General features: G+C 37.9%; 1 protein-coding gene across 1 annotated transcript in view; it reads right to left on the reverse strand.

The window, feature by feature from the left end:
• LOC122808355 (SLIT-ROBO Rho GTPase-activating protein 3-like) overlaps window positions 1-26,798 on the reverse strand; it is an 881,720-nt gene that overhangs the window by 195,174 nt on the left and 659,748 nt on the right. The window lies entirely within an intron of this gene.

Here is a 26,798-nt window from a genome sequence, read left to right on the forward strand (position 1 = left end):
GGGACCTAAGCTGTTCTGCATCTTCTTCACAGATCTCTTATTTATCAAATAAAAATCTTTGGTTAACACAATCTGTGGATGATTGTAAGCTGAGAGTTGTTGTTAAGTCCTCCTCTGACATACATGAGCTCCAGCATGAGCTCACACTTGTAAGTAGCTGGTGCACTAAAACTGGGCTCAAGCTCATTGCTAAAAAGTGTGACATTGTAAGCATCCCCTAGCTCCAGCCTAATAGTATAGCTAAAACACCGCTTCAAAATGAAAAGGTCATGTGTGGACAGTTCTCTTAAACTTAACCACCAAAATACAATAGTAGTTTGAACATTCTCTTGCACAGCTCATAGCAAAAGATATGTCATCCAGATAAAAATAAGTGCTCTTGTCCTTGTACTCCACTTTGATTACACCCATCACTGAATGCAGTGCCCCCTTTGGGATGTACTTTACTAAGCATATCAAGTAACTGGAATGACCCTCAACATTTATAATTAAAATATTATGGGCCTAAAAGAAATGAACTACAAATTAAAACTGGAGGCTTTATCCCACTACACATTCTCATACAGCCTCCTTACAGAGAGATCTGTGTTGTGCATTTAAGACCATAAGGGAGCCAGTAGTCCAAAAATCTTATATCTCAATAAATCAAACAATCCAGCTAGCACTAAAGCAAGAAATTTAAATTTACTCCAACAAATAACTAGCAGTAAGATAAGGGATAGATTTGTCATGCAGTGTCTACCCCTTCACTGGATCAAACTGCCTCTCCAAATTAAACAGTGTAACACACTGTCTGCCTTTAAATGGAACTATTCAACTGGATAGGCGTTCTTAAATTCAAACTTAGTATGACTGCCCTGGCTCTCCATTAAATGAGGGGCAAAGCAGAAGTGGCTTTGAGGCTCAGTTGCATTGTAACCCCTGTGATCTTATGATCTTATTCTCCACTCCCCAACCCAAACTTCATCACCAGTGCCTCTATAATACCAGCATCCTCATCACTTGAATTTAAACGTAATTTACATAACTACGACATCCCATGCAACAGCCTAAGTTCCAACCCCAGCAGCTTCTTCACATCAAAAATGCTACGTTAGTCAAAAGCAAAAAAACATTCCACAGCCGTTAAAAAGTCGCAAAGTTGACCCTCCATCTGACACTCATCATTCTCATATTACTCCTCAGAGGCAGTAATGAACCCAGCTAGGCCCCCCTACAGCACTCACAATCCCCACAACCACTTCCTTCACACATTCACTTGCTCACTACTAAATGCCTGTAGCATAAAAAGCAAATTAGATCAAATTAGATTCTTCATATCTAAACACATTCCTGACATACAGCAATCACAGAATCCTGGCTTAAGCAACACTCCCCTAATTTCTTGCATCTTATCCACTCCTGCAAACAGGTTTATGAGTCCAGGCCAGGTAAAAGAACAGGAGGTGGCACTTTAATTCTCTAGAAAAACACTCTAAACCCCATTGTCTTAGCCAAGCCAATGCCACATTTGACTCAGACCCCCAACTGGATTCTAAATAAGTCCCCATTCCTTAAAAACAAATGACTTCTTGTCACAGCATACCTCCTCCCTCCTCCCCCCCCCTCATGAACTTTAAATCCCTCATTTAAAATACCTTGCATTCAGGACCTAAAACCCTTAACTGTCTCTGCCTAAGTTCCTTTAATACCAGAATTCTTTGCTGACCTTACCCTTTTACACAATAGCCCAGCTCGCCCCCATCAAACTTTAAATCACTTCCTAATTACTTTCAACATCTCCAATCTGTCCATTAAACTTAATTTCATACCACAATATTAAATATTCCAATCCAACATCAGCAAATTAAAATGCCACCTATGCTTTTTAAAATGGCCACCAATTCTCACTATCAAACATTGCATCTAATCCCCTCACTCAAATCATTCTCTTCTTTCAAGATAAGCTCTTTCTCCTGATCAACAAGCTATGCAAGCCAACAAAAAGCACATTTGTAAACATAAGCTAACCATAACAGTATAGCTGTTCAAATAATCACTGCTGCAGTAGCATAAGCTGTGTGGATTATATCTTGCATAGGATATAACAGCTGGCCATCTTCCAAAGCTTCAGAGCACCTTCCATGCAGCTAAACCATTAATCAGTTCAAGCTGAGCTGACGTAAAGATAGGATTGGGTGCCAAGCCCTTCAGAGCTTTTATTCCAACTGAAAGAGGGATGCTAAGTGCTGAAATGAAATTGCTAGGAGCAAAAAAAAAAAAAAAAAAAACAGATGTCCACATCTTAGCATAAAAAATCAAACTGAGAAACAAAAGAGATGGAGGGAGGGAGCAGCTACTGTGGCAGTGACCAGCCAAACATCTAATGTTATGGTAAATGTATTTACACAGCTGTACTACATTCACAATACTTATCACTGATGCAATAGCCTTAGTTATATGGGTAGATTCCATCCATCCACAACCCCATTTTCCCACATGGGGTCAGGGTGTCACTTCAACAGTGACAATCATCTACAGCCAAGGTTTACATTGACAGGTGGCTAGCCCTACTGCAATATTCTTCCACAGCACATATTCTCATGCAGACTCACATCGATGGCCAATTTAGAGTGCCCTAGCCACATACTGCATGTCTATGGAATGTGGAAGGAAACCGGAGTAACCGGAGGAAACCCACACGAACACAGGTAGCTTATGCAGCCTCCACACAGAAGGCACCCTAGCCAAGAATCGAACCGGGGAACTTCTTGCTGTGAGGTGACAATGCTATCTCCTGTGCTGCTGTGCTATATGGGTAGATTACCATATCTTAAATCATCTAGGAGGTTGAAGAGGAAGGAGCACCTGGAGAATGGTCCTAGATAAACCTGACCGAGACCTGGAGAAGAAATCTAGGTTGTAGCACTTTGTAATTATATACAGAGGGTTAAGTTGTTGCTTCTAGAATATTTCTAGAGTCCAACCATTTCCAAAATGTCATAGATAAAGCCAAGGCCCTGGTAGAGTGTGCATTGATCTTGCCTGGAATATTTTTGTTGCTATAGAAATAACAAAATGTTAAAGCCTGAGACAACCATTTTGAAATATTCTTTTTGATACAGGTTGTCCCTTCTTCTTACATTTACAAGAAATGAATGACTGATCAGAAGTTCATAAAGATTTTGTTCTATCAAGACAGTACCAAGTGGTCTGTGGACATCCAAGGTATGAAGTATCCTTTCTCCCTCATTTTTGGCTGTGGGAAGAACACAGGAAGTTAGATAGTTTGGCTTAAAGTAAACTCGGGTACCACTTTAGGCAAAAAAGAAGCATTAGTTCTCTAAGAAACCCTGTCTGTGAGAAAGATGAGATCAGACTGACTCATCATAAGGGCTTACAACTCAGATAATTTTCTTGCAGAAATCAGAACAACCAGTAAAACTGTTTTCATAGGTTCATAGGTGTGTCCTAGACTAAGGACCACAAGGGCCTTTTTAAGTTTTGCCATGCATCCCAAATCTCTGCTAAGTTCTGGTACCACTGATAAGTGTAAACAGAGGATTGGGAGATGAAACATTTACAAGCAGGGGCCTGGGGGATGAACTGTTTACAGGCAGTCTGTGTCCATTCAAGACATAGGTGCCAAACCATGGATGGATTTTCTGTTCCCCATCCAATTGTCCACGTTACACTTGAATTGAGTTAGGGAGGAGCTCTGCTTCACATACATGGGAAGCCTGTTCCAGAAAAGGGGGTAGTCTCTGGGATACATACCTACCTCTACAGTAAGTCCTATTTATATTACAGGCAAGGTTTAAGTCTTTAAAATGGGTAATTCTGATGCTGTTTGTTTTCTGGATATGCAGGAGGTCCATCAGATGAGGTCAAAAGATGATTTACTTGCAGGCATAGATCTCCCCTCAATAGACTGTAGGAGACAGAATACAGGCATAGAGCTTTGGGGTTGTCTGCATAAGAAATTTTATTTACACCCTGTATTCTTTTATTGAGGAACCTCTGCAGATATTGCTGGATATGCCTGGTTAGGCACATATCAAAAGGGGCATTCTACTCAATGATAAGTCTGATGAATGCTGAATACAGTGGAACAATGACCTCCTTGGGCTAGATGCCATACCTAAATTGCAAACTGGCTGTAGTGGAAAAGACTGTTTAACATTTTATTTTTGTGGCAGGAAGAAGAGCTGACCATTGGACAGGTAGTTTCTTCCATTGTCTACCGAAAAATTATGCTTCTTTCCCAGGGGAAACTAAATAGCACAAGCCAGTAAAATTTAAAAAGTAGTTAAAAGTAACTTTTCTCAGATAAAACACAATAAAAAGCATTCTGGTACACTTTATCATCTGCAAAACAATTTCTCCACAAAAAAAAAAAAAAAAAAACAGTTTTACAATGTATAAAGTAACATTTAAACTGTCAGGAACAAAACTGCACTCCCATTTAAAAGTAGAGTAGAACTTGCATAACAGTCAATAAAACACATTTCTATCTTAAAATATGCTTTTTTTTTTTAAATACCTTTATTGAATTATCAATTTCTTAAACAGGAACATTAAGTTTAAACAATGAAAATAATATATGCAAGGTATTTCTCCAAAGGGAATTTATCTGTCCACCAATGGAACAGCACAAGCCGATTGTCAATCCTTGAAAACTGGCAGAGGAATTATCTCTTCAGTGGCAGGACAGCTCTGAAGGGTTTGGTACCCAAAGTTGTCTTTTATTCATCCCAGCTTGAGCTGACTAATGGTTTGTGTGCAGGGAAGGTGCCCTGAAGCTTTGCAAGCTGGCCAGCTGTTATATCCTATGCAGGATGTAGCCCATATAGCTTAGGCTACTGCAGCAGTGATCAGTATGATGATGAAGCTAAGCATAACTGCAAACAAGACGCTAACAATGAAAAACTAACCATACCTCCCTTCACAAACTTTCCTACAATTCTTACATAGGCATAAAATCATACACCACAAATCCAAACAAGTGGCTAAAGTAGGGAAATCAGTGTGAATGACAGCTGCAAGTTGAAATACAGCATTGTGTCCATTATTTATATATTTATCTATCTGTTCATCTATTTATTTATTTAATGTATTTTTTTTCTTATTTTATCATATTTCAGAGGTGATGCTATAATTGGCTCTCTGTTTGGGGGAACAGACTGTGTTCCCTGATAAAGCTTGTTGCAGGGGATAAGTATATATGTATGCAGGTCTAAGATGAACAATCTGAAAGGTATTACTACAGCCATTTGTTCTTTCTTTTTCATCAACATTTAACATCAGAGAGGTACACAGAAGGTAATGATTTTTTCAGCAATATATAGCCTATGCCTGAAAGTACAAGACATTTATATGACTACAGTTGAATGAGCACAATGTTTAAATACACATCAGGAGTAAGCACAAAAAAATCAGCTTTTTGTTGGACAAGCTGCATATGAAATCAAATGGTATGATCATTGTAAAACAATCATTATAAGCTTGTTGGAAAGAAAGTGTTTATGTATCTGCAGCAACAAGTTCAAATACATTACAACCACCATTATTTCTTTCACTTTCATCACAATCAAATATTAGATGTGTGAAGAGAAAGTGACTTTCTTTTGGAGATTAAGTTAAGTGGTATAAAGTGTGTAAAAGCAAAAGGCAGTTACACGATTATTTTTGGATTATCATTAATGTGATTCACCTGGGGTAGTGTATGTGCCTAAAAGTGATATGACAAAATAAATTACCACAGCCATTATGTCTTTTGTGTTTTGCTCAATAAGACATCAGGAAGAGGTTATAATTTTTGTGGATGACACTCTACATGTGAAAGCAAAGGCACTTACTTGATTACTTTTAAATGATGAATGATATAACTTATTAGCTGGGTTCGAGGTAAGTGTTACTTTTAAATAATCGATGATATGACTCATTGGGTGGGTTCAAGGTAAGTGTTACTTTTAAATAACTGATGATATAACTCATTAGGTGAGTTCAAGGTAAGTGTTACTTTTAAATAATCGATGATATATCTCATTAGGTGAGTTCAAGGTAAGTGTTACTTTTAAATAATCAATGATACAAATATAACTCATTAGGAGGGTTCAAGGTAAGTGTTACTTTTAAATAATCAATGATATAACTCATTAGGTGGGTTCAAGGTAAGTGTTACTTTTAAATAATTGATGATATAACTCATTGGGTGGGTTCAAGTTAAGTGTTACTTTTAGTTAATCAATGATATAACTCATTAGGTGGGTTCAAGGTAAGTGTTACTTTTAAATAATCAAAGATATAACTCATTAGGTGGGTTCAGGGTAAGTGTTACTTTTAAATAATTGATGATATAACTCATTAGGTGAGTTCAAGGTAAGTGTTACTTTTAAATAATCACTGATATAAATATAACTCATTAGGAGGGTTCAAGGTAAGTGTTACTTTTAAATAATCAATGATATAACTCATTAGGTGGGTTCAAGGTAAGTGTTACTTTTAAATAATTGATGATATAACTCATTGGGTGTTTTCAAGTTAAGTGTTACTTTTAATTAATCAATGATATAACTCATTAGGTGGGTTCAAGGTAAGTGTTACTTTTAAATAATCAAAGATATAACTCATTAGGTGGGTTCAGGGTAAGTGTTACTTTTAAATAATTGATGATATAACTCATTAGGTGAGTTCAAGGCAAGTGTTACTTTTAAATAATCGATGATATAACTCATTAGGTGAGTTCAAGGTAAGTGTTACTTTTAAATAATCGATGATATAAATATAACTCATTAGGAGGGTTCAAGGTAAGTGTTACTTTTAAATAAGCAATGATATAACTCATTAGGTGGGTTCAAAGTAAGTGTTACTTTTAAATAATTGATGATATAACACATTAGGTGGGTTCAGAGTATGTGTTACTTTTAAATAATTGATGATATAATTTATTAGGTGGGATCAAGGTAAGTGTTACTTTTAAATAATTGATGATATAACTCATTAGGTGGGTTCAAGGTAAGTGCTACTTTTAAATAATCAAAGATATAACTCTTTAGGTGGGTTCAGGGTAAGTGTTACTTTTAAATAATGGATGATAGCTGATTAGATGAGTTCAGTGTAAGTGTTACTTTTAAATAATCGATGATATAATTGATTAGGTCAGTTCAGGGTAAGTGTTTAACAACAACAAGCTGAAGTACATTACTGTGCTGGTTATACTTATGTGATTTCTTCACAGTCAAATGTACTTTATCTTCTAAAAAGGGATATATTCCAATGGGACAGCATGTTTGCAAAAGTAGCTGAAAATGAGGTTTGCTGTAATTTAGAAACTCAGTGTAGGCACAGTCTATATTTTGAATTTGAAGTTGCCACTTTATTAAAAGAATTTTGAATCCTCCCTAATACAGATGTATTCAGATTCACTTAAGAACAGTTATGCACATTTTTATTTTTCTCACAGTTGTGGATATACATTAAATAAAATTGTAAGCATGTTTTGCATTTTTAACATAAGAACTAAACTTTCTGTTTTTTTTTTTGCCCCTGAAAGTGATGATTCTAACATTAAAAATAAAAAGGAAAATATAACTATGAACTATGACTTGACACTCAAGAAGTCCAGCTTGCTTTTGTTGCATTACCTCTACAAATAAAGCACAAATTAACATCTTAGTTTATTCTTCAGAAAAATGTCACTATTTTATATAAAACTCAATCTGTTTTAAAAATAAAATACTGCATATGTAGTGTCTACCAGCAGACCCAAATGGGCATTAGCAAGGACCAGGATGAAAAGTTGCATTATATTCAGTTTCACTTGGGTGTGAGTTTACAACTTCTTCTTAGGGTACATAATGCAGCTTATATCCAGACGAGGGCCTATATAAGCCTGGCCAAAAAGTTCCCTGGCTTTTGCCACCCAAGAAAGTTATTTTCCTGTGCCCCTGTCTAGCAGAGCCACAGACGTGATCCCTGGGGTGAATTTCCCATTTCTCATCCAATTGTCGAGATTTTTCTTAAAGAGGGCTAATGAGGAGCTTTGTTTGACATGAATGGGTAGTCTGTTCCAGAGCATGGGAAGTCTCTGGGACAGGAATATATCCCTCCAGCATCTTTTGTTTATTGCGGTGGCAAGGTTTAGGTCCCTGGAGCATGTGGCTCAGAAGGATTGGGGTTTCTTTAAGTGTACAATGTTCAACAGATCTGGGTTTGACATGGCTTTGTATATTACGCAGAGGTTGCCTCTGAGTAGGTGATAAGCGACGGAGTAGAGCTGGAGTTTTTTGAGATGGTCTGCATATGGCATCTGTTTGAGGCTGGTAATCCTCTTAGTGAGGTATTTCTGTGCCCTTTCCAGTTGTTGTAGATGACTTGTAAGGTACATGACAAATGGGGTGTTGTACTCTATAATGGGTCTGATGAGGGATGAGGAGAGAGGAATAATGACCTCTTTTTTTCTGGAGGTGAACCCCTTTGTGATGAAGTGTGCCATGTAGAAGGATTTCTTGATTATCAAAGAAGACAGTACTGTCCACTTGTGTCCCAAGGTCTCTTATCACACTTTCAGTGTTTAGTAGGCTAAGGCCTATGTGGTAGTTCATGGGTACAGTGTTTTTCCCAAAGGGGATGACAATGCACTTCTTGGCATTGAGCTTGAGGCCATGACTGACACCAAGCATCAGTCTCAGTGAAGTCCCTTTGTAGGATGTCCACATCATTAGGAGTTTTGATTATGGCTCATAGTTTTCAGTCATCTGCGAACTTCGTTAGCCAAAGACCTGCTGTATTAGCCTGGAATTCTGAGAACTAGATGCCAAACAGGAGAGGACCCAGGACTGAGCCCTGTGGTACTCCACTTGTACTTTCACTCTGTGGGTTCTGTCAGTGAGACAGCTGGCCACCCATCTTGTGACAGGGATTTATGCCCAGTCTAGTGAGTTTCTCTATAATTCCAGAGTGGGGGATGGTGTTGAAAGCCTTGTAAGGTCAAGATAGCCTGTGTGCGCCACCTTACCATTGGCCACGGCTCTGGTAACTGCTTCAAAGAAGTCGATCAGGTTTGGGAGACATGACCTACATTTTACAAACCCAAACTGAGTGTGGTCCAGAGTTTGGCAGTTACCTATGTCCTTGTTTATAAGCTCCAAGATGATACATTCCATGGCTCTGCAGACCAGCCTCATCAGGCTAATGGGGGAGTAGTTCCCAAGGCCCATGGTGGCACCCCCTTTGTGGAGTGGGATAACCATCACTGTGCGCCATTCAGCAGGTGCAAAGCCTGAAGAGAGGCTATAACTGAACATGGTACTTAGGTGGGGTGCCAGTTAATTTTGTAGTTCATGCAGAATGCAGCCTGGGATGTTGTCAGGTCCCAAGTATTCTGTGTTCTTGGCTTTGGAGAGTGTGGTCTTTACTTGTGCAGCCATGATTATAGGGGCTTTGCATTCTTTTGGTACAGTGATGGGTCCTTTGGGGGGGTAAAGTTTGCACTGAATCTATCTGCCAGATTGTTGGTAATAGTTGGTTCTGTATATCTAGTGTTATTGTGCTGTAGCTCAGAGCAGATCTGCATGTCAACATTGAGATTCTTGACATAGCTGTAGAATGCTTTGTGGTAGTCTTTAGAATCAGTGGTGATTTTATTTTTGTAACTAGCTTTGGAGGATTTTATGAGGGGTCTCAGCTTCTTACTGAGGCTGACCAGGGAGTTCCTGCAATCAGGGGATTTTACTCTTTTTTGCAACAGCTTCTTCCTTCTGTTGTAGAGTTTGTTTATGGCAGAGAACCACCAGATTGGCTTCCTTGTTTCGGAGGATAGCATCTTGGTTCTGTTGGGGATGGCACGATCCATGCACTCGTGTATGTGCTTATACAGTGCATTTGTATAGGATTCAGCAGTCATACCTCTATTTTCCATCTGTATGTGTGTCGTGAAGCTTGCCTCTTCTATCTTAGGAAGCATGAAGTTGACTTTGGAGAAATTATTTATGGTGGTTTCCTTAATGGGTGGGTGGGGGCAGGATATTGATGTCTAGGGTGATTAGCTTGTGGTTGGATCTAACCAGCGAGGAGTTGAACTCTGGTGTGGAACATTGGTTGGCCATATTGGTAATGACCAGGTCCAGGATATTGCTGCCCCAGGTGGGGATATGGACAAGCTAATCCAGAGCATTGGAATTTATGAATTCCAGAAAGCATTGAGCAAATGAGTTAGTACATGAGTAGTTTTCCCATTTGATGGTGGGATAGTTGAAATCGCCCATTATTAGGATATTGGGCTGTACCTTAATATTACCCAATATATCAAGAAACATGAAGTGGGCATCCTGGGGCATGGCGGGGGATCTGTAACAAGCTTCAACCTGGATTGCAGTCTTGCCCAGTGCTAGCTGCACTTGGATAATTTTGGATGCATTATGTTGAGCAACTAGCCTGGAGGTGTGGATATCTTTAATGAATATGGACACACCTCCTCCTTTAGTGTTTCAGTCCAGATTAGGTGGCCAAAAGGTGTGGTATGAGTTATAGCCTGGTAATGCAGGGATGCTCTCCGGAGCCTTGAACCAGGTCTCCATCACTGAACAGATATCCATGTTCTCCATTTTAAGGAGTGCCTCGAGTGAGTGCATTTTGAGGTTTAGACTTCTAGCACTGAGTAGCATTACCCTCAGATTTTGCTTGCTTATACTTGCTATGGTGGTGAGTTTGTCATTTGAACTTTGTCTAAAAAAGACACTATAGGGGTGGCAAAAGCCTTTGCTAGTATCCGGAATCCCAGGGGTGAAAGGTGCAGGCCATCTCTGGCAAAGCATCATGGTCTGTCGATCATGTTGTCCCAGGAAGACATACACTGGATCCCCTTAGAATGACACCAGAAGCTTAGCCAATTATTGAAGTCAATCATTTTGTCCTTGTATTGTGGTATCATTCTGGGCAATGGCAGGATGCTACTCAGGGCTAGGGTCATACCTGCCTGGGCTACATGATCTGAGAGCTCCTCCTTGTCTCTTTTCATGTAGTCCAGGGAAGTATGTCTCAGGTCATTCACACCAACATGGACAATGACAGAGTCATGTTTGTGCTTGTTGTGGAGTGACCTGAGTGCTTGCATTATGTGGTGGACCCTGGAACGCGTGTTAGAATCTCCTTGTGTTCTGACTGGAGTACTTCTCAAACAATCTGGAAATATATCATTGATAAGTATATTTCTTGGCACTTTTCAGAGTTCTGCATTGTCCTTTATCTTTGCCTAACTGAAATAATTTATATATTTCCTGTCATTGCTTGCTGTTTTCTCATCTGTTCTGAAACTGGTTCCATCCCTATTCCTGTGGTGGTGTTAAAGTTTATAAAACTGGCCTAACAGCTTTGGTGTCATCTGATTGTTTCAAGACTTGCTGATTTAAAAATAGTCCCTATTTGTAAATTCCTACATACACTGTTAGAATCTCCTTGTGTTCTGACTGAAGTGCTTCTCAAATAATCTGGAAATATATCGCTGATAAGTATATTTCTTGGCACTATTCAGAGTTTTGCGTTGTCTTAATTTTTGCCTGACTGAATTATTTTATATATTTGTTGAGATCATTTGCTGTTTTCTCATCTGTTCTGAAACTGGTTCACCCACTATTCCTGTGGTGGTGTTAAAGTTTATAAAACTGGTTTAACTGATCATTTTTAAGTGTTTTTCAACTATTGAACTGTTGAGGGCTACACACACAAGTGTGATAGCAATTATTCTGCTTTAAAATTGTTTGTTTTACTGTATCTCTTTTAATTATTGAAAAAAAAAACAAAAAAAAATCCTATCTCTCTACTTATTTTCCACCTTTGGTGAGCTTTGATCAACCTATCTGTCGCTGGAGGAATGGTTTCGGCTCAGATTCTGTAGTTTTATTGGACATTTTGGGCTATTTCTATCCCTTTCATCTTTCTGTTTAAAAACCCATGTTTGCACATTTTTTTGTGCTTGTATTGCCTCAGCAAGATCCTGCCTGGGTGTCCTGCATAAGTTCTACAGTAGCAGAGAGAGAGAAAAGGGAGACTTTGAGTGGATTAAGTACCTCTGTTTTGCTTTTTATTGCTTATTTTCGTTAGCCGCACTATTCCAAGCATTTTTTATTAACTTTGCAACTTATTTGAATTGGTTTTTGAATTCTGATACTGTTTGCACTTTAACTGATAATTTTTAAGTGTTTTTCAACTGTTGAATTGTTGAGGGCTACACACTCAAGTGCGATAGCCATTTTTCTGCTCTAAAAGTGTTTGTTTTACTGTATCTGTTTTAATTTTTGAAAAAAACAAAATCCTATCTCTCTACTTGTTTTCCGCCTTTCTATAACCAGTAGAGTCCCATTTTTATATTTTGCTGAATTATGGGCTGTTTTGTAGTTTGTGTGTTTCCCAGATCTTACCGACAGCTTCTCTGTTCATCAGTAAGAGTGGTGAGCTTTGAGCAGCCTATCTGTCTCTGGATGAGTGGTTTCAGCTCAAAATCTGTAGTTCTACAGGCTATTTTGGGATATTTCTATCCCTTTCATTTTTCTGTTTAAAAACCCGTGTTTGCACGGTTTTGTGCATCGCACAGCACCGTTTAACTAGGATTAAACTATTCCCGGTGCCAGAAAGTCTGCTCTTCTAATTTTTCCTTAGAACTAGCCAGTTTTCTAGCTTTAGCACTAAAACTGTTTCCTTGTGCTCAGCACTTGTTCAAAATTCGTTGCAAGCACTAAATAATCTACAAATTACAGCAGCACTCAACATTCCTCACTTGATAGGAGGAAAACAGTTTCTAGTACTTAAATTAATAAGCACCTATCCAGGCATGTCTAAGGGTCATCTTCCAGTATTTTCCCTTGTCCACCTGATGAATCTGGGCATCTTGGGGCAATGTAGCAATTGCCTCATGTACACTGACAGCACTCTCCTCCTACCACCCAACACTACAACCTGTGAAAGATGCACTTATATAGCCAAACTGGCAGCCAAGCTCTCTCCAGCCACGACTGTACTAGGCAGTCGAGGAGAAGGTAAACACCTGTACCACATCACACTCAACACATAGTCCATCAAAACATACACCACCTAAACCCACACATAGTAACACAAAACACACACCTATATTTGCGGAGGCTCTCAATAAAAATCTGCCCAAACAGAGACCTCCAAAGCTGAAACACAAGCAACCACCCCCCCCCCAATACTACCCAAATGACACATAGCCCACGAAATCAGTGTGCCACTCAACATCATCCCATAAGGCAAAACAATGTACACAACACACTAGTCATAGGTGACTCTATAGTCAGGCACACTGATGTCCCACTCACCAGACTAAACAAGGAGAAAGTTACTGTCAGAAACAGGCAGCCAGTGTTTAAGAAGCAAAAACAAAATCAAATAGTTTTCCAAATAAGACAACAATTCCGTTTATATATATATATATATATATATATATATATATATATATATATATATATATATATATATATAGTAAGGTCCAACATCCACATACAGACATAGGCAACACCATTCTGTATAACTCAGAACTGAAGTGCAATGAAATCACTGAAGGTAGAATGCAAGTGTCAGGTGCATTTCGTCCCCAAGTATCTGATTTTTATGTATTAACACCTTTATTATAAACTACCACAGGGAAACAGACATACAGTTTCATACATAGTGCCAAAATGAGGATTTAACAGGCCTTTTGGTGTCAAGATCTGGCATTATACCCATTTTCCATTGGATAGCTAGGTAACCTCTGCTCAAAAGGCATGCTGAAGTAATGTCCATAATATATGTTTTACCATAAAACAGAATCGCTAGATAAGGTGGCATTCCTGTTACTGCATACTGAGTGAGTTCTAAACTCCATGTACTGACAAAAACAATTGCTGATGTTAAAATCAGGACAGAGATGCAATGAAATCTTGGGGGTGCAAAGAATTTCTCACATTTATTTTTGATCTGCATATATAATTATAATTCTGTAACACCTCTGCAGTGAATTGTGAATTATGATTATGTTCTGAATTCAAGAAAAAGACAATTTTGTTTTATACTCTCATCTTGTGCTGGAGAATAACACTAGCTAATGCTAACCACCACAAAACATCAACAAGAAGCCAAAACAGCTTTAACAATTATATAATGTTTTTCTGTCACATTAAAACGTGTGGCACAGAGAAATGTGTAACAGCCTTTAAAGCCATTTGTTCATTAGAGAGCCACAGTTTCTGACCACTGTCAGTGTGGCATGTTTTAGAGTATTCAAAGCTACAAACCACTTTGTGGTACTATACTTTATACCATAACTAGTAGCCTATTGGGTCAGATAAAACTCCATATGAAATGAATTGTGTTTTGTTCTTTCCAAGTATAACTCACTTGTTACACATTCTCAATATGGATGCTAAGATTCACATCCTAAGCTTCATTTGATTATGAACAAAGACCTAATTGTAATCCTTTGTATTACAAATGGCCATAAGAAAAATTACATATGGTCTCATATACAGGTATCAAAATCAGTGTTGCAGATTACTTTTGATGTCACAGTCTGGCTTTATACCCAGTTATCCATTGGATCAGTATATAACTGCTGCATGAAAAGCAAGCTGAAAATAATATTCAGAATATATATGTCATTACACCAGAAGTAAACCAACAGAAATATTTCACTGGAAAAGACAATATTTCTATTCCTGCATAGAGGATGAGGCCTGATATCCATACACCGATACAGTCAATGTGCTGCCAAGTAGGATGCATTGATATCCTTGACAGTAGAGTGGCAGTCCTAAATTAATTTTATACTTGAATATTTTATTGCAACTCTCTAACACAGGTAGATGGCTTTTATTAGGGCCCTCATCTAGACTGTAGCTTAAAGTTGCCGATGCTCACTCCACTGATTTACTCACTTATAGTATTTTCCATTTCTGTATAACTACTCTAGTCACATACATTTATTCTGGGCTCCACAAGCAACCTATGTTGCAACATAGTTGCTAGATTTTTGCTTCTATCTGCTTTACTGTTGTTTGCAATGCAGTAATCCACAGCATCAATAAGCTACATTTTTTTCACTACATCATGTAATTTTTATGTTTAGTGCAATAGCACTTTGGTAATATACTTATCCCTACCCTACTGCATACTTTGTGCTATTGCTACACCCCACTTGGGTGCACATTTGCCTCACTCCCTAAAGCAAAGAGCACCACATGTATGTCAGCCTGAGTCTCTAGAAATGCAGAACTATATCTCATATCTATTGTGTGAATAGTCTTTGCTTCATTCTACAATCAGTATATGTGCAAACATTGTACTAGACAAGTGCATCCTCGTATTCTATGTAGTTAGAACAATGTTGCCTGCATGTTTAACTGTTGGTGTGTACAGATTATTTTTCAGTAGGATAACTGCAATAACATTTACTGTATACCATTTTATTGTTCTTATGACCTAGTGTGGTTAACTGTTGGAACCAACAGAATGATCATATTATTTTATTACATACCACTTGGTAAACTGATTCCTCGTTATAGAAACCTGCTGCAATGCTCTAGTGGACCTCTATAAATTACTGAATTATATTATGTATACTGGAAGGTGTTTATTTGATAACATACTGTGTTTTTATTAACAGTTTGATATTGTTTTCTCACTTTTTATTATTCCTCTATTGTTCTTTTCCTCTTTCAGAGTACCCTCCTCATTTTTCACTCCTTTGCTAGGTCTTACACAGAACTTCCCGGTCTCATACCTCTTCTACCAATTTCTCTCTTTGCCTTATCCTGACTCCTGTCTTTTCTACCTATTTATTTCCTGCCTTCTGCTTTTATATCCATTACTTAAGCTGTTATACATAAACTGGTGTATCTTCATTTGATACTTTAATGTAAAATGTAGTCCTTTCTCCTTTTAATCTCTACCTTTATCCCATTTTTTTCTTTTTTCTAGGCAAATTCTTCCACTCTGCCCTTCTCATTTATCCAGGCAATCTCCCAAGTGCTCTTGTAATACCAAGCACCTGTGGTCATTAACCTCCAGTGGACATTTCAAATTTAAACACCCATCATCACTGGATACCCTTTCTACACCAATCTTATAGCCCCAGTGTTAATGTATGTATAGCAAGCAGTTTAGCATTACTTTTATTGTCCTGCTCTAGTCATACGGCCCCTCGTACATCACAATCCCCCCACTCTTAGCATTCTCTGCTCCATTCCCTTTATCTTACTCTGTTTCTTTCAAAGCAAAATTAGTAACTTCCTTGTCATTTTGGTAATTATCCAAGCATCCCTAGAGCTTTGTCCATCTTTTTTCTATTTGTACTCTACACTTCCATAATTATTTATCTGTAGACCTTCCCCTCCTTCCCACTTTTCTCCCATCTAGCATGCTTCTATCTCCCTGCTTTTACTGTTTAGCATTTTCAGTCCACAACTGCCACTGCTAAGCAGCTATAATTATCTTCTTTTATTCTTCCTCCTGCAGTAATTTTTGTCCCTCTGACTTACTTGTCTGATTGTTTTTCTAGCAAGATACTACCCCTGGGACAACATGCTATGCTCGGGCTCACTCTTCTACCCTACCCCCATTCCCACCCACCCCCACTGTCCTTAGGTTTATACTTCTCTAAGCTACTCCCACTATCTTGTTATCCAAGCAACCTTCCCTATAACCACACCCACACCCTTGACTCATCTCACTTTAAAGGCTTCCTGCTGCAACTAACTTCCAGTCTCCCTTACATCTTATTTTTAATTTCCAACCTTTCACTTACCCAATCTCTCTTATTCTGCAAAATGTTCAGCATGCCACACCAATGTTCATTTTCTCACTCATTAGTTTCCTCCTCATATTGACCCAAGCCACGTCTGTCCACTATATGAAAAATCCTACTCTTATTATGCCACCGCAATCCACTGTAACAAGTTTCTCATTCATCACACCAACATTATTTAACTATTACAATGTATTGCCTCATAAACTAAAACTTGTCTCCATTAACAACAAACTCAAACTAACTCACAATATCTCACCCAAGTACTTTTTCAAACCCAACTATTTCACACATATAATATTTTACCTCCAGTCATTATCCCAAAGCGGTGATGTTCACCTAGACACAGCCCTTCCCTCTCCTCCAGTATAAACCATTCCCCTTCTTACTATGGTAACAATTAACACAAGGAGTATCTGTAATAAAATTACTGAATTTCATGGCTGGCTCTCTCAATATACCCCTGATATAGTAGCTGTTACAGAAACATGGCTAAAGCCACATAAATTAGATAGTGAAATAGTTCCAAATGACTACAATATTATTAGAAATGGCCACGGTGGTGCAGTGGTTAGCATTTCCACCTCACAGCAAGAGGTTCTCCGGTTCAATCCTTGGCTGGGGTGCCTTCTGTGTGGAGTCTGCATGTCCTCCCTGTGGTTGCGTGGGTTTCCTCTGGGTGCTCCGGTTTCCTCCCACATCCCAAAGACATGCGGCAGGTGGATTGGACACTCTAAATTGGCCCTAGGTGTGAGTGTGTGCATGTGTGTGCCTTCTGTGGAAGGTTGGGCGCCGGGCTGGCAACTCAACACCGTAAACCTCCACTGCCAATCATGAGCGGACAGGGTGATCCGCTGTGGCGACCCCTAACCAGGAAAAAGCCGAAAGAAGAAGAAGACTCACAAGGAAAGTTGGTGGTGTAGCTATAATATATCGTAACCATAAACCATTGCATAATTTCCCAAACCTGTCCCAAATTTCAACAATATGGAATGTCTACTAGCATCCCTCCAAATAAACAATAATAAAAACTTATGCATGGGAGTAATTTACATTCGCCCAGGTCAAATTATACCTACTCTTGAAAATTTTCTAGTATGGACAACTCAGAATGTATCTAACAAAACTATCATTCTAGGAGATATTAAAATTAACTGGTTAAACCAAAGGTCTGATTTGCCTGCTAACTGTATTAACCTGTACAGGTTTACACAACTGATCACATCCCCCACACAAATACTAAACCATCAACCAGATGGCAAACTAGACTGGATCCTTGTTTCAGATCCACAAAAATACTCTAATATGTGTACCCTCCCTAACACTGTCAGTGACCATCTACTTGCCCTTACACATATAACCCAGACTCAGATGCCAAAATCCCACTCTTACAGAGCATCTAGGAACTTAACTAATTTTTACCAAATAGCCTTAAACAACACTCTAAATGCCCATAATTGAAACCCTCTAAAACTCCTACCATTAGAACAGGCAGTACAGTATTTTAATAATATATTCCTTAACACCCTAAATAGTTTAGCCCCACTACATTACAATAGATCAAAACTCAATCGTGCTCCTTGGCTTACCAAATCAACTAAATAAATGCTTAGATCAAGAGACCAAGCCTAGAAAGAATGGCATAAAAACAAAACTCAAGCAAATGAAATTACATTCAAATAACTTCGTAATAAAGCAAATAAATTAGTTAAAAATGATAAAAAACACTACTTCTCACAATAATTATCTAGTTTAAGTAATAACCCCAAAAATTCTGGAAATAAGTCTCTTCGGTCCTTAACCCTGGAACCCCATAAAATCCATCACCCTTCCCAGACAAAGACCCTCAACAAATAGCCCCATATTTTCAACTCTCACTTTATAGATAATATCGCTAAACTTGTTAAGAACCCCCCACCCAATATGAATAATTCTCCCAGCAATAACACAAGCAGCACAAACTCATCTCATAAAGACTCTACTCCTCACCCTTCACTCCATAATGAAATAAATGACAACACCCCAATAATTCTTACTTTCTCCTGAAAACCTGTACCTACCTCCCTAGTATTCAAGTTACTAAATAAACTAAAACCTTGTTCTTTATCTCCTGACAACATCCCCTCTGAATACCTGAAACTTGGTGGGAAAGCTATAACTTTCCCTGTCCCTATTCTAATTAATAAATCTATCTCTGAATCCATAGTCCCGCAAATCTGAAAAAAGTCCATTATAACCCCTCTGCACAAGGGCAGAACCACAAATGATTTAGCTATCATCCTATCTCCATCTTCTCTCCTTTTTCTAAAATACTAGAAGAATGTATATAAAGTCAGCTACTAAAACACCTCTGTGGCAACAATCTTCTTGCCCCTACCTAACATAGTTTTCGACCTGCACACAGTACTATAACATCCCTTCTGTCCTTTACTGATGCTGTGAATAAGGCTTTGGATGATGGTCTACAACCATCATTACTCCAACTAGACCTTTCCAAAGCATTCGACACAGTATCACATACTAAATTAATTCAGCAACTTGCGACTCTAGGATGCTGTCATCACTCCCTTACCTGGTTTACTAATTATCTCAACAACAGATAACAATCAGTTAAATGGCAAAATAAACAATCAGGATACATAGTCAATAAAATGGGCATGCCTCAGGGGTCTATTCTGGGACCTTTGCTATTTAACGTGTTCATAAATGATCTCCACTCAGTCTCCGCACAAGTTCAATCATCTTATACGCCAATGCTTCTACTATTATATCCTCTTCCAATAACTTCTCTGACCTCCAAAACATAACATAGTTTACCTTTATAAAGCCGAAAAACAGTGGTATGAATGCTCATATGAGCAACTCATAACCACGAAAGAGAAAACAGTGATAGTCAAAAAGCAGATTCGCTGTTTTTAGAACATTAATGTTGAACGAAAAAAAAAAGAAGTCTAAAGCAGGGGTCAAGCCCCCATACCCCCCCCCACTGTAATATTCTAACTCCGAGATCGCACTACAGTGGGGAAAGCGACCATTTTCTGAACCCCACTATAGTGCAATCCACCCCACAATGTCGAATGTGCAATGAGCGAATGTCACTGTGCATTCGCTCATTGCACATTCAAATCTTTTGTCATTCGGCGTTTGCAAATTTTGCAAACAGCCTTTCGAACAATTGATGTTCGCCTGAGTGTGAATCGCCTTTCATAAGGTAAACCACATAACACAAATTGCCTTTACAAACATAGAAACATGGCTAAATGATGCACAACGTCTAAATCCTAACAAATACAAACTATTATTATTCTCATCTAATCCACTTCTACATGACTTTATAACCTACTCCCAAAACAAGACAAAAATTGAAATAGTGCATTCAACAAAATTACCAGGCATTACTATAGATGACAAACTATCCTTTGAGCAACATATTCTAAACACAATAAAAAAACACACTTTAAATTAGGCAAACTCTGTAGACAGAAAAATACATGGACAAACCTACAAAAATAAAGCTGGCAAACTCTCTCCTACTTCCATCCTTTCTCTACATTTGCCCCATTTTCATTAACTACATACATCCCTAAGCAATCAACTTCATGCTACCACAAAATAGCAAAGTTTGCCTCTGGATTACCATATAAAACTCACCATTGTCTAGTCATTAAGGACTTGAACTGGCTCGAATTCCCCCATTTCCTTAATTACCGGTCTATATTATGTCAAACTAAAACAAGTTCAAACGTTGTAATATCAAACCCTAAAGTCCAAAAGTGGAAAATAGTGAAGGCACAGCACATCGACTTTTTTTCCAGGGAAAAAAAATCGGTGGGCCATTTTCGGGGCTTTGCTATTACCTCCACTGTGATGCAATCTCGGAGTTGGTATATTTAAGTAGGGGGTGTGGGGGCACAGCCCCTCAGTTTAATTTAAGTTTAAGGTTAAGTTTTTTTTTTTTGTCACATCGCTGTTCTGTTTTTTTGGTTTTGTTGAGTTTCGGACTTTAGGGTTCTATATTACAATGATCGAACTTTTGTAAGTTCGACGTTGTGATATACATCCCTTAATTAAATCAAACTAACATTAGCTCATAAATTAATATACAACACAGATATCTGCCCCTTTCTTCTTTCTATCCCAGACATGTATAAGCCCTAGAAACCTTCAATCCACTAACAAACAACTCCTAAAGGTTTCCAAACCCAATAAAAGGGCAAGACAAAGCCTGTACTCACATGCCATATCTAAGCTATGGAATAACCTACCTCCCTCAATCACACAATTGGAATCTTTAAAAAACTTTAAATTCACTTTACAACATAATTTGTGTAATAAATCAATACGCCAATGTCTATAAAACAGTAAACCACCTTAAACTTTGATTAACAATTTAAAGCAGCAGATCTCCTATCAAAAACAATTATAATCTTTCTTTGTGAATATCAACTTCAGATCCGCTGTGGCGACCCCTAATGGGAGCAGCTGAAAGAAGAAGAAGAAGAATATTTGCTTGTAATCTAACTATGATAATTTTGCACACTACATAGAATTGTAAAAAAAAAACTGTATTCTTGTATTTGTTTTGAAACTTTGTTATGCTGCTGCAGATTAAATTTTCTTTTCATTTTTGGATGTGTTCACTATCTTATTAATCTATAAAAAATCATATAGGCCATAGAACTTTAAAAAAAATTCTTTCTTAGTGTATCTATATTGAAAATTTTGAATGTTATTAAATATATATATATATATATATATATATATATATATATATATATATATATATATATATATATATATATTGTCTAGTATACTTTCTGGATTTGTGAATGGAGCTTTTCTTCCTGGGCCTCCACTGAAAATGGGTTCTGGACTCAGTGGACTTTCCCGGTCAACAGATGTCAATAAATAAATAAATAACACTTATTTTACAAATAAAGGGGAACCGATATTAAGCATCATACCAGGTATGGAATCTATGTTTCAGAAGACTTTTTTATCACAGTCTAGCATTATCCTCAATATCCACTGTGAGTTACATGACCTCTTTTCAAAAGGAAGAGTGAATATATGTATACATACTGTCAAATAAAATATAATAAATATTTCAACATACAAGGTAACATTTCTGTTACTGTATACAGGACAGGTGTAAACTATTCATATTTACAAAGGCAGTATGCTTCAGTGTACATCAGGACTGATGTGTTGTGAAGTTCATGATGGTTCAATGGCAGTCCTGAGTGTGTTTTGCACCACTCTTTCAAATTAAACTCCTTAACACCTTTATTATGGTAGTCATGGGAGAAATGTCATAATTCCTCATACATAGATACCAAAAATTGTATTTTGGGTTATTTTTTGTTTTGCAATTTGGCATTATAAACCATTTTTACTGGTGACAACATGACCTCTTCTAAAACACAGGACAATGCTAATGATAAAATATATGCCTAAAATTGCCATCACACCAAACATTTTATGATATCATAAATATTTCTCCAAACATGACACATTTCTGATACTGCATATAATGTGATGCCTAAATTCCAGGTAATGACAAATGTAATGTATTCCCACATAAATAAGAATTAAAATTCAGTGCAATTCTTCAGCAAAGAAAGCCAATGTGTTTTATACTTGAATATCTGAGTATAGACCCCTAACCCAATTATTATGAATGGCTATGGGGAACTTAAATATGGTCTCATAAACAAGTCCCACATTCAAAGCTTCAGTAGTCTTCTGGTGTCCCAATCTCTCATTTTACCTGTGTTTTTATTGAGGAAAGCTATATGACTTCTGTGAAACAAGCAGGGTAATATTAATGTCCAGAACCTATGGACACTAATTTGCTATTACACTAGACGTAGGAACTCATATCTCAAGAGAAAACACAGCATATCTGAAATTGTAAATATGCAAATACACCCTCTTTACTGACATAGATATTGCATTGTCATGTAAATCTGGGTTGGTTATAGGTAGTTCTGAGGGCATTTTCAACCTCAGTACCTGATTACAATTGCCTAACATCTTTATTACAAAGAGGCATAGATGAACTGACATATGGCATCCTATACAGGTAGCAAATGTAGTGTTTCAGAGTGCTTTTGTTGTCACATTCTTGAAATACATCTGATTTCCACTGGGTGAGCTACATAACTTCTGCTCAAAGTAGGATGAAGCTAATGTCAATAACATGTATGTGTTAAGTTTAAATTACATCTGAAGGAAAAATAAATTGTTTCATCAGATATGGAAATACTTATATTACTGCACACAAGGTGAGGCCAAAACTCTATCTACTATCAAAATTCATGTGCTGCTATGTATACCAGGGCAGAGATGCAGTGATATGGTAAAGGGGAGAATGCAAACCTTGAATATATTTTGCACTTAAGTCTCGGATTCTAATTCCTAAACACCATTATTATGACCATTCATAGGGGAACTAACATATTATTTCAAACTCATGTTCCAAAAGCAGTGTTTCAGAGGACTTTTAGTGTCATATTCTGACAGTATACCTCAATTCATATGGGAAATATTTCACACCTGCTTTAAAAGCAGGATGAAAGTAAAGCCCAGAACACATATGTGGTAAGCTGTCATTACAGCATAAGAAAAAAATATTTCACCAGACAAGAAAACATTATGGTTGTTGCATACGAGGTGAGGTTTAAATTACATATACTAACTAAGGCAATATGCTGCTGTGTAAATTAGGACTGAGATGTAGTGAAATCCATGATGACAGAATGTCAGTCTTGAGTTCAGTTTGTATTGAAGTATCAGATTATAATTTCCTACTATTTTTATTATGAGTGGTCATAGTGGACATGACATTCAGTCTCATACAAGTATCAAATGCAGTGTTTCAGAGGACTCTTAGTGTTAAGGTCTAACATCTACATTCATTTCCCACTAGGAGACTATTGTGATTTCTGCTTAAATTGCAGGGTAAAACTAATGTGCAGAACATATGGACTAGAAAAATAAATATTTCAAGAGACAGTATTTCTGTTACTGCATATAAGATGAGGCCTAAACTTCATACTGACAAAAACAATGCGCTACCATGTAAATCAGGATTAAGATGCAGTGAAATCCTAAAGGGTAGGTTGGCAGCAATATTAAGCGTTCCTTGTGTTTACACATCTGATTATAATTCCCTAGTACCTTTATTTCTAATGGTCATAGGAAAGCTGACATAAACATTATACACATGTACCAAAAATAGTGTTTCACAGGAGTTATTTGTCATATCCTGGCATTACACCAGCTTTCCACTGTGGGAAATACATGATCTCTCCTCAAATATTGATGAAAGTAGTGGCCAGAGCATAAGTGCATTACATAGTCATTATACAAGAATTGAAAACATAAATAAATAATTCAACAGATAAAACAGTATTTCTTTTACTGAATACACCTAAATGCCATATACTGACAAAAGCACAATGCTGTTAAATACATCAGATGTGTGATGCCATGAAATCCTTTGGGTTAGACCATCATCATCAGCCCCCCCCCCCCTTCTTCCCATTTTTTCTACATGGGGTCAGGGTAACGTGTTAACTGTCACCATCTCTCTAGATTCAGTGCCAGACTCCTGCCTTCTTCAGCACTCATGCCTGACTGTCGCAGATCTTCTTTCACACAATCCATCCACCTCTTTGCTGGACGTCCTCACTTCCTCCTACCTTCTTCCTGAATGTCCCACACCTTCCTCAACAGATTGTCTTCTGCTTTTCTGCACGTGTCCAAACCACCGTAATCTGTTCTCCTTGATCTTTTCTGCAATTGGAGCTACCTTGGCTTCTGTTCATATATCCTCATTTCTTCATCTGACCCACATTGTGCATCCTTCCACCCTTCTCAGGCACTTCATTTCTATCACCTCTAGCTTCTTCAGTTGTTCTGCCTTTACTGCCCAGGTTTCTGTACCATACAGTAGTACTGATCGCACCACTGTCTTGTACACCTTACTTTTCAGCTTCTTTGGCATTCTTGTATCATAGACTACACCAGACACTCTATGCCAGCTGGCTGCAGCTCCTCTGATTCTAGCTTTGACCTCTTCTTTTAGGCTTCCCTACTCCTCAACCACCCCTCCCAGATACTTGAAGCTGTTTACCTGTTCCACTATCTTCCCCTCTATCTCTATTATCAGCTTCTTCTGATTTCCCCAGTTTGCTGCCATTATCACTGTCTTATCTGTGCTTAGTTTCATCCCATGTGCCTTCTGGTTTGCATTCCTTTCTCCTATCCTTTGCTGAAGTTCTAGCTCAGAGCCTGCCTGTAATGCCACATCGTCAGCATACAGCACCTTTGCTGACCTGCCCCCTCCAACCTGTTTGCTAATGTAGTCCATCACCAGTATGAACAGCAGTGGGCTCAGAGCTGAACCCTGGTATACACCCACTCCCACTGGGAACCCCTCTGTGAGGCCAGACACTGTTCATACATGAGTCATTGTGTCCTTGTACATAGCCTGCACTAATTCTACCAGTGTTTCTGGGACTTCAAACCAGATGTCAGTCTTGAAAACGTTTTGTTGGCCAATGCCACTGTTATAAATGATCATAAAGGAACTTCAATATGTCTTTATAAAGAGGTACCACAGAAAATATTTCAGATTGTCTTTTAGTGTTATACTGTGGAACTGTACCTAGTTTCCAGTCAAAGGCCAGATGATCACTGTTGAAATGACAGGGAGAAACTAATGTTCAGAACATACACATATTAAGTTGCCATTAAATCAGAGGAAAAAAGTTACACATCTATTAACAGACATGGCAATATTTCTGGTTTTGCATTTAGGTTGAAGCAGAAGCTCCATGTACCGGTAAAGCCAATTGCTGTGCAAATCAGCACAACATGATATGATGCAAAATTATTGAGATAGAATGGCAGTATTTTGTGTGTTTTGCATGTAAGTATGAGATTATAATTCTTTAACACCCATATTATGACTAGTCATAGGAAAACTGACATATGACCTCATACACAGGAATCAAAGTAGTATTTCAGTGTTTCAGAGGACTATTGGGCTCCAACGCAAGGGCTATATATGACCTTTGCTTAAAAGGCAAGGTGGAAAATATATCTAGAGCATGTGTATACAAAGTTATTCCATTAGTATATATATATATATATATATATATATATATATATATATATATATATATATATACATATATATATATATATATATATATATATATATATATGTGTGTGTGTGTGTGTGTGTGCATAGATATATATGGGTTCAGATAACTTTGTCAAACGATACATTGGTCAGCATTGGTTTAATCAAGGCACTTTGGTTGAGTAAAGAGATGGCCAACATGAGTGTCAGACTGACAATTCCTTGGTAGGGGAATATACTCTTTCTGATGGGATTGTGTGATCTTGGAGTTAGAATATATATAATTATCAGAGGGTGTGTGGGGTGCAGGGAGCTTGCCCTCCTGCAAAAAAAATGACTCTTTAGTTGTGTTCAATTATTTTAAATTTTATATGTGGCCGCGGTGGTGCAGCAGTTAGCATTGTCACCTCACAGCAAGAGGTTCTCCCGTTCGATTTTCGGCTGGATTGCCTTCTGTGTGGAGTCTGCATGTCCTCTGGTCGAGTAACATCTAAAGACATACAGGTAGGTGCGTGCGTGAATGGGTGTGCCTTCTTTGAAGGTTGGGAGTTGGGCTGGCAACTCAGCAGTGTAAAAATCCATTGCCAATCATTAGCGGACCAGAGTTCCGCTGTGGCGACCCCTAACCGGGAAAAGCCGAAAGACTGTCCACATGTAGTAGTGTGTGCTGAAAATACTTCTTGTATATATACACCAGTATGGGTGTTCTGTTTATTTATTGATGGTTTAATTTACTGACTGACTAATTCTCATTTAGTTCCCCAAAATTTGTACAGTTTATGTTTTTCAAAGTGAATCATAGAATTAGCATATCCTTATAACACGACAATGAAATATAATGTCCTTTTCCTCACAAAAAACGTTGAT

Source organism: Protopterus annectens, chromosome 8.part0 (genome assembly GCF_019279795.1).
Source record: "Protopterus annectens isolate FY-2018-M chromosome 8.part0, PAN1.0, whole genome shotgun sequence".
NCBI classification, from domain to species: Eukaryota; Metazoa; Chordata; order Ceratodontiformes; family Protopteridae; genus Protopterus; species Protopterus annectens.